We start from the raw sequence: 9,233 nt of genomic DNA, 5'->3' as shown, positions 1-9,233 counted from the left end.
TGCATGTGTATATGTGTATATGCATGTTCATGTGTACATGGGTGCATGTGTGTGTCTGTGTATGGCAGCTCAAGGCTGATGTTGGAATCTTCCCCTTTAGTCTGTTGAGGCAGTATCTTGACATCCAACCCAGAGCTTACTGACACATGTAATCTCCCTAGTCAGTCAGTCAGCTTGTTCTGAGGATTCCCTGTCTATCCTCTAAGGTAGAATTATATATGGACCACCTTGCCCATCAGCATGGCATTTATACAGATTTGGGAGATCAGACCTCTGACCTCCGGTGTTATTTTTCCTTCCTTTCTTACTTCCCTCCTTCCTTCCCTCTCCCCTTTCTCACTTTTCTTCCTTCCTTCCTTCCTTTTCTTTATTTTTCTTTCTCAAGACAGGATTTTTCTGTGGAGCCCTAAACCTTGGATGTCCTGGAACCTCTATGTAGATAGACCAGGCTGGCCTCAAACTCAGAGATGTGCATGTCTCTGCCTCCAAGTTCTGGAATTAAAGGTCTGTACCGCCACACCCAGATTGATGTTGTTGCTTTCCTGATGAATGCTTTAACTTTGGAGGCATTCCCTCAACCCTGAGAATGGCTTCTTAAAAGCATTAAACTTCTATTATTTCGGATCAGTGGTTTTTGGATTCTGGACATGATATACCAGAAGACTGAGTCTGCAGTTCCAAGGTGACTGGTCCATTTGGTGTGCTGGCCAATTTCCACACTGTGGGTAAGGCATTGGCTTGTGGGTAAACAGTCTTCATATTTTCTTCCAAATGCATCATCTGCAATAGAAGACCCCCCTCCCAAGTTCATTTTGCTGCCAAAGACAACCTCTTTCAGATAGTTCTAAATGCAGAAGGAGGCGTCTAGTCCAATTCCAACATTAAGAATGAAGTCTTCTCTAATCCAAGATGCCGCTGATAAAGTGTCTGTTAAAGAAGACATTTCTTGAAGGCTTGGAGTGTTTAAGATCTATATTCCATTTCTAGGGAGAAAGATATTCTTTCACTTCTCGATAATGGACCGAATAGTGATCGATAAGGACTGTTCTAAGAGCTTTCTGGCAATCTCCTACTTATTCAATATTCAGCTGAGGATTTAGCTTTATGTCCCTTCCCATTTTACAAAGGAATAGAGGTACTGATAACTTGCCAAGGTTACCCTGGCTTCAATTGAAGCTAAGAGTCAAATCAAGGATATTTGGCCAAAAAAAAGTGTAACTTTAACCTTCATTGTGATCTACTGTATCCCAGATCAGCTGGCTGGCTGAATGTTGTTCTCTTCCATTTTTTTTGAGCTCTGAATTTTAATAAACAATTGTGGCACTGAAAGATGGGTCCTGGAGGGGCAGCCCTGCAGATTGCAGGGTGGCCTGATGTTAGGGAGAGAACAGGACCTCCTGGAAGCCCTCCCTGCTTGAGCAACAATGGCCTGGGTGGGATGCAGCATGCAGTGTGCCATACGTAGAAGTTCAGTGGTCCAGCTAACCCCACCTTATAGACATCCTTATTATTGAGTTGTTTAAATGCTGATTACTGTATGTTACTTCTTTTGGAGTCTAGTCTGGTACGATGATGGGTCCCTGAGTCATCATGAGCCTTGTAGATCACAAGAGTGAGAGGAACAGCTGTCCATGAGGCTGACAGCTACCAAGTAGAAAGCTGATGGGGCCATTGGCCAGCCTTTAAGTTATGGAATAGCTATGGGTAGAGAGTGGGGGAAACACAGTGAATTAAATGAGAGATATGATATAGGGAGGATTTCTTAACCTGACCCTAAAGAGATTCCACTAAGGAGAAAAATACAGCATAATCCAGTGATTAAAAATTAGTTGTTATTGTTCAAAGAAACTATTAATTCTTTATGTCTTTATCAACTATCAAATTACAATGTACCAAGAAAGTAGGAACAAAATTACCAGAGCAATAAAATTATATATTGTATCGCCAGTTGAATGAGGATGATAATATTTCTGTGGAAATTACCACATCTCATACCACATCTATGGCACTGACACTACATATCCTTTGGGTGTGGCCAACATCACTTTGGTCATGTAGCATGACTCAAGTCTCCTATCATAGTTGTCCTCGGAGCCACTAAAAGATCTCTGCTGTTATAAGTCTCCCCTGGTGCAAAGACTTTTTTTCAATTAAGAGATTTTTTTAATTGTGTGTGTGTGTGTGTGTGTGTGTGTGTGTGTGTGTGTGTAAGATAGCCCTTGCTAAAGATATTGAGGAAGAAAATAGACTCCTATTTTAAGGCAGTTATCACAGCTGTCTACCTTTCCGCCTCCACCTCTGCCTCCTGGGTGCTCACTGCACTCTCTCTTCTACATCCATCAGTGCATGGCCTGTGTCATCCTTCCTTCTGCTCTGCTCTCTGCTGGGACTGCTGTGGCCAGTGTCTCACTCTTTGCTTGTGACTACCAGGACTTCTGCCTCAGCTTCTTCTGCCCCTCCAAGCCCAGCAATGACTTCCCCTGTTTTTCTCACAACCTCCCTTCTCTGGACTGTGATGGCTTTTGGATTTCTGTGGGTACCAGAGTGGGTCCATTTGCTATTCTCCCCAAAACACTCTTGTTTCAGAACCATTCATTTTTCCTTGGTTTTCCCCAGTCACTGCTAGTGCTGGAGTTCTTCATGGCATGTCCTCTTAGACTTGGTCTCTTTAGAGTCACTGCTTTTAGTTTCTGAACATTTATTTTAGTTCTGTTTTTCCTTCCTTCATTTCTTTGTTGTCATTCTCATTCTCATTGATGTTCTCAGAGAGGGAGAAGGAGTTTTTTTCTTTCTTTTTTGTGTGTTTACTTCTTCTATAACCTTTTCTCCTTCTCTTACTTTTTCTTTCTTTTCTTTCAAAGTATACCCCTTTGGTGAGAAACTTCTGTTTGGTCATCAGCAACATCCAAACTCTTTTTAAAGGGCTTCAGTAACCTTGATACATAAGCCACACAAAGACACAACTAAGAAAGAGAACTTCAGACAAATATGCCTCATGAACATTGATGCAAAAATACTCAATAAAAAACTGGAAAACTGAATCAAAACAATCATTCACCATGATCAAGTTGGTTAAATCCCAGGGATAAATGGATGGGTCAACATATGATAATCCATCAATGTAATCCACCATATAAACAAGCTGAGAAACAAAAATCACATGATCATCTCACTAGATGCTGAAAAAGCCTTTGATAAAATCCAACAACCCTTCATGATAAAGGTCTTGGAGAGATCAGGGATAATAGGAACATACCTAAACATAATAAAATCTAGATACAGCAAACCAACGGCCAATATCAAACTAAATAGACAGAAACTCAACATAATTCCTCTAAATCAGGCTGTCCACTCACTCCCTATCTCTTCAATATTGTACTTGGTGTTCTAGCTAGAGCAATACAACAACAAAAGGAGATCAAGGAGATACAAATTGGAAAGGAAAAGGTCAAACTTTCACTATTTGCAGATGATATGATAGTTTACATGAGTGACCCAGAAAACTCTACCAGGGAACTCCTACAGCTGATAAATACTTTCAGCAAAGTGGCAGGATACAAGATCAACTCAAGAAAATAAGTAGTCCTACTATATACAGATGATAAAAGGACTGAGAAAGAAATCAGAGAAAAATCGCCCTTTAGAATTTCACAAACAACTTAAAATACCTTTGGGTAATGCTAGTCAAACACGTGAAAGACCTGTGTTGCAATAACTTTGAGTCTTTAAAGAAAGAAATTAAAGAAGACACCAAAAAATGGAAAGATCTCCAATGCTCTTGGATGGGTAGGATTAACATAGTAAAAATGGAAATCCTGCCAAAAGAAATCTACAGATTCAATAAATTCCCATTAAAATCCCAGCACAATTCTTCACAGACCTTGAAACAACAATTATCAACTTTATATGGAAAAGCAAAAGACCCAGATAGCCAAAACAACCCTATTCAACAAAGCAATGTCTGCAGGCATCACCATCCCTGATTTCAAGCTCTATTATAGAGCTATAGTCCTGAAAACAGCTTGGTATTGGCACAAAAATATACAGGTAGACCAAGGGAATAGAATTGGACACCCATACACATATGAACATCTGATCTTCGACAAAGAAGCTAAAAATATACAATGGAATAAAGAAAGTATCTTCAACAAATGGTGTTGGCAGAACTGGATGCTGGCACGTAGAAAAATGTGGATAGTTCCATGTCTATTGCCATGCACAAAACTTAAGTCCAAAAGGATCAAAGACTTCAACATAAATCCAACCACACTGAACCTCTTAAAAGAGAAACTGGGAAGTACCATTGAAAGAATTGGTACAGGAGACAGCTTCCTGAACATAACACCAGTAGCACAGACAGTGAGGTCAACAATTAATACATGGGACCTCCTGAAACTGAGAAGTTTCTGTAATGCAAAGGGCACAGTCAACAAGACAAAAAGGCAGCCCACAGAATGGAAAAACCCCACATCTGACAGAAGACTGATCTCCAAAATTTACAAAGAACTCAAGAAGCAAGTCTCCAAAACACCAAAGGATCCAATTAAAAAATTGGGTATACAACTAAATAGAGAATTCTCAATAGAGGAGTATAAAATGGCTGAGAGACACTTAAGAAAGTGCTCAATATCCTTAGCCATCAGGGAAATGTAAATCAAAACAACTCTGAGATACCATTTTACTCCTGTCAGAATGGTTAAAATCAAAAACACCAATGACTGTTTATGCTGGCGAGGATGTGGAGAAAGGGGAACACTCCTCCACTATTGGTGGGAGTGCCAATTGGTACAGCCACTTTGGAAATCAGTATAGAGATTCCTCAGGAAAATTGGAATCAGTTTACCGCAAGACCCAGCAATTCCACTCTTATGCATATACCCAAAAGATGCACATTCTTACAACAAGGATGTCTTTCCACTATGTTCATAGCAGCATTATTTGTAATAGCCAGAACCTGGAAGCAACCTAGATATACCTCAACTGAAGAGTGGATAGAGAAAATGTATTACATTTACACAATTGAGTACTATTCAGCAGAAAAAAAAAAAACAACGGAATATTGAAATTTGCAGGCAAATGTATGGCACTAGAAGAAACCATCCTGAGTGAGGTAACCCAGTCACAAAAAGACAAACGTAGTATGTCCTCACTCATATATGGATTTCAGACATAGATCTGGGGAGTGCCAGCCTACAATCCCACTGCCAGAGAGCCTGGAAAACAGAAGCTTCAACCAATGACTGATGGAAGCAGAGGCAGACACCCACAGCTAAACACTGAACTAAACTCCTGGAACCCAGTGACAGAGAGGGAGGACTGATGAGCATAGGGGTAAGACTGGGCTTGTTTAACCCACAGAAACAGCTAACCTGTACAAGGGGGAGCTCTTGAGCCCCAGACTGATGGCTGGGAATCCATCATGGGACTCATCCCGACCCCCTAAATGTGGGTGTCAGTGAGGAGCCCTAGGCAATATATGGGGCCTTTGGTAGTAAATCAGTATTTATCCCAGGTATACAAATGGACTTTGGGCGCCCATCCCACAGTGAGAGATGCTCTTTCAGCCTAGACTTTTGGGGTAGGCCCTAGGGCCTGACCTGGATGAAATGACAGACTGTGGATACCCTCCACGGAGGGCCTCTCCCTCCCTGGGGAAGGAGTGAGGATTGGGGAGGGGTGAAAGGGGGTTGGTGGGAAGGCATGGAAGGAGGAGAGGTAGAGGGAGAGGGACCTAAAATTGACATGTGAAGTAACCTTGTTTCTAATTTAAATTTAAAAATAAAAAAGACATAAAAATTTTAAAAATTAAATCTGAAAAAAAAGAATACACCTACAGCAGAAGTAACCTAAGAAGAGGCCTGTGGCTCTCCTCACTAATAAGGGCCATGCGGAGGTCTGTAGTCTAGGCTACCACATGGGGCCATGTCAGCATCTGAAGGCCACGCTGGACCCAAGATGCTGCCAAGGACCATGTCTGGCTTCATAGTCCTGCTGCATCTGTGGTCTATGCTGATGTCCAAGGCCTGGGTTCCCACAGAGAATAATGAGTGCTGAAATGGGTGGGCTGTGCTGAGCTGACACCCCCCACCTGTGCCCCTGTCTGCCTATAGTGGCATGTGGGCACAGGTGAGGAAAAGATGTCCTCCCCTCCACCCCTTGCTACCTGTGGCAAATGAGTTAGCTGGCTCCAGGATCAGGAGAGTGGGAGAACTCTGCCTAGCCCTGGCCCTCACCAGCTGCAGGACATAAGACAGTGGACCTGCAAACTGCCAGGGCCCCACACTGGAGCTGACCCTGTTGTCAGGGGCACAGGTGAGCCAGCCTTGAGGATGTGAGAATCTGAGAGCTGACACCCCCCAACCACCCAGTATGACCCCTATATCAGTTGAGAGAAAGGCTCTGCACCTTACCTGGGAAAAATAATAAAACCACAACCTGGCGGTGTGACTGTGAGTGAACCGAATTGAGGGTCTGAGAGCAGGAGATCAGGTTGTGTTGGATGGACAGGCCAATGCAGTGCTGGAGAGTGTGTCAGGGTGGGGGGTTGACAGTTGGGGAAAGCTGACAGGCTGACCAGTCCAGCTGAAACCCAGGTCAAGAACTGGGGTTGTGAGTTAGCCCACCCCAAAATCCACCTCATTCATATCCTGTTAGAACAAGAGAAGGGGACCAACCTACAGATCCAAAACTACAGGATCTCCACAACACAGGGCAGCAGCAGTAATTTTGGGGAGGGGCGGGGGCTGGTGAGAGCCCATTGTGTGTGGTGTGACAGAGGACAGAGGCCTTGAACCAGACTGATGACTCATGGCAATGCACACTGGCAAATGAACATGAAAAGACTAAAGGGCGAAATGCTTGTATGATTTAATTGCTTTCTTTTGGGGGGGTTGCAAGAGCGGAGGGTAGATGTGGGGCTGGTGGTGGGGAGGGGAGATGGCCAGGATTGGGCTGTGTGATGTGAGAATCACAGAGTGAATGAAAGTTAATGGTGATTTAAAGATTCAGTGTCTTCCTCACTGTCACTTGCCGCATAGCCCCTGATGGACCATGTGCAGTCAAGTTTCTCCCTGCACATTTGTCTCAGTGCAAACTGCTTCTTTTGCCTGCTGTCAACTCTGAGGGGTGCATCAGCAGCCCCAAGCTGTAAGTAACAACTGAACTTGCATTGATTCCAGAAAGAAAAATCAAGGGGCAATCTCTGTGTTCACATGGCCCCGTGTGTGACATTTGATGCACCTTACATTTTAATCCTGAGCAACAAAGTGTTGATCTCTGATGTTCATGTTATCTTTGGCATATTTTTCTCTCAGAGTGCCTTTCTACCACTCCAATTTGTATTCTGTCTTTCCTTCTGTGTCTTCTTTCTTTTTGTTTTCTTTTTGAACTCTTGGTGGGACATCCTATATGATATCCAGGCCATTCTTTACCTATCCTTCTCTCATAAGCAATAGTTCTGGAGGATGAGTCTGTTATCATCATGGCAGGTAGCATAGTGGCAGGCAGGTACGGTGCTAGGGAAGTAGCTGAAAGCTCCATTGAATTCCACAGGCAGAATGCAAATATATTTCTGATGAGGTAGACCAACCAGTCCCTGAATGACTTCTTGGTATCAAAGAGGCCACAGAGGTTTGGCAGTTCTTGGTTACAAAGTGGTTGTTAACTCATACAATAAAGAATAGAGTAACTTTATGTTACTCTAATTGGTCTTGAACTGACGATGTGGCATGAGTGAACCTCTAATTTGCAACTCTTCTGACTCAGCTTCTTAAGTACTGGGATCACAGGCATGGTCCACCACAGCTGAATTATCCTGATTATTTAGATTGAAGTAGGATAAAATAAGCTCTATGAGAGAAGAACTTTGACTTCTCCATGTTTTTGGTGTTGAAAATAGTGCCTAGAATAGCTCTGAGTCAGTAGAAATACAACACAGTACATAGATGTGAGAATCATATATAACTTTAAAGTTTCTACAATCCACTTCCAGAGAAATAAGAATAAAAGAATGGGTGAAATTAGGTTAATAATATATCTTATTTGACTCAATATATTCCACAAATCATCATTTTAACATGTAATCAATATAAAATGATTGATTTTATATTTTGTGATAAATATTTAAAATTTTGTGCGTATTTTGGATTTAAGTTAAGACTGACAACACCTTCAGTGTTCCTGTTGCTAGTGGCAGCAACTTTGGAGAGTATAGTTACAGGAAATCATAGATGCTCAGCAAACACTATGAAGTTGTGCAGATGAAATGAAGAACCCAGGCCCTCGGGCCTTTAAGATGCTGCCTTCAGAGGTTCTCATGCTCATTCCCACTTTACAGCAGGGGAGCAGCAAAGGTACTAAGCCTCCCAGCTCTCCTGGCTCCTCCTACCTGATCTCCTACATCTTGCCATGCTCCTCTGTAACCATGCTCCTCAGGACATACAGTGTGCATATCCCTAAAGTGCAAAGCTTACGGTGACTCCCTCCTCTGTTAGTGCCTTCCCTTCAACACCAAGATAAAGTCTAAATCCACCAGCATAGATTGCATGTTAACCTTGATTGTGTGACTTCCCCACTTGTCCAGGAGCATCCTCTCCTCTTTTTTCTGACCACTCTGTCCAGGTCCTTTGGACCACAGGGTGATGGACTTCCTTTCAGGGTTTTGGTCCAGTTCATTTCTTATGTCTACATGGTCTTTGCTTTTCTTTCTTCATGCATTGGTCACTCTTGCCTGTCTATCAAGTATAGATTAAAATATGGCTTCCTCTAGGAAACTAGCCCTAACTTCATGAACGGTTTCATATTCTTGTCTTGCTGCTGTGCCTTGCCTTTGAGACATTCCTCACTCTTGCTTCCATGGTAGAGCCCCCTTTTCAGAACCTGTGTCTTGGGGCTGATTTCCAAAACATACAAAGAACTCAAGAAGCAAGTCACAAAAACAAAATTAATCCAATCAAAAAGTGGGATACAGAACTACATAGAGAATTCTCAATAGAGGAGTCTAAAATGACTGAGAGACACTTACGAAAGTGTTTAACATCCTTAGCCATCAAGGAAATGCAAATCAAAACAACTCTGAGATACCATCTTGCTCCTGTCAGAATGACTAAAATCAAAAACACCAATGACAGTTTATGCTGGAGAGGTTGTGGAGAAAGAGGAACAGTCCTGCACTGTTGGTAGGAGTGCAAACTCATACAGCCACTTTGGAAATCAGCATGGTGGTTTCTCAGGAA

At 42.5% G+C, this 9,233-nt stretch overlaps 1 pseudogene; it reads right to left on the bottom strand.

Annotated features, from left to right (window-relative positions):
* Positions 1-2,440: 2,440 nt before the first annotated feature.
* LOC106022485 lies at positions 2,441-8,449 on the bottom strand (annotated as a pseudogene).
* Between the last annotated feature and the right edge of the window lie 784 nt (positions 8,450-9,233).

Source organism: Mesocricetus auratus, unplaced genomic scaffold, assembly GCF_017639785.1.
Source record: "Mesocricetus auratus isolate SY011 unplaced genomic scaffold, BCM_Maur_2.0 Super-Scaffold_100009, whole genome shotgun sequence".
In the NCBI taxonomy this organism is placed as follows: domain Eukaryota; kingdom Metazoa; phylum Chordata; class Mammalia; order Rodentia; family Cricetidae; genus Mesocricetus; species Mesocricetus auratus.
The sequence above is the reverse complement of the archived record's forward strand: the minus strand, read 5'-3'. Positions and strand labels throughout refer to the sequence as shown.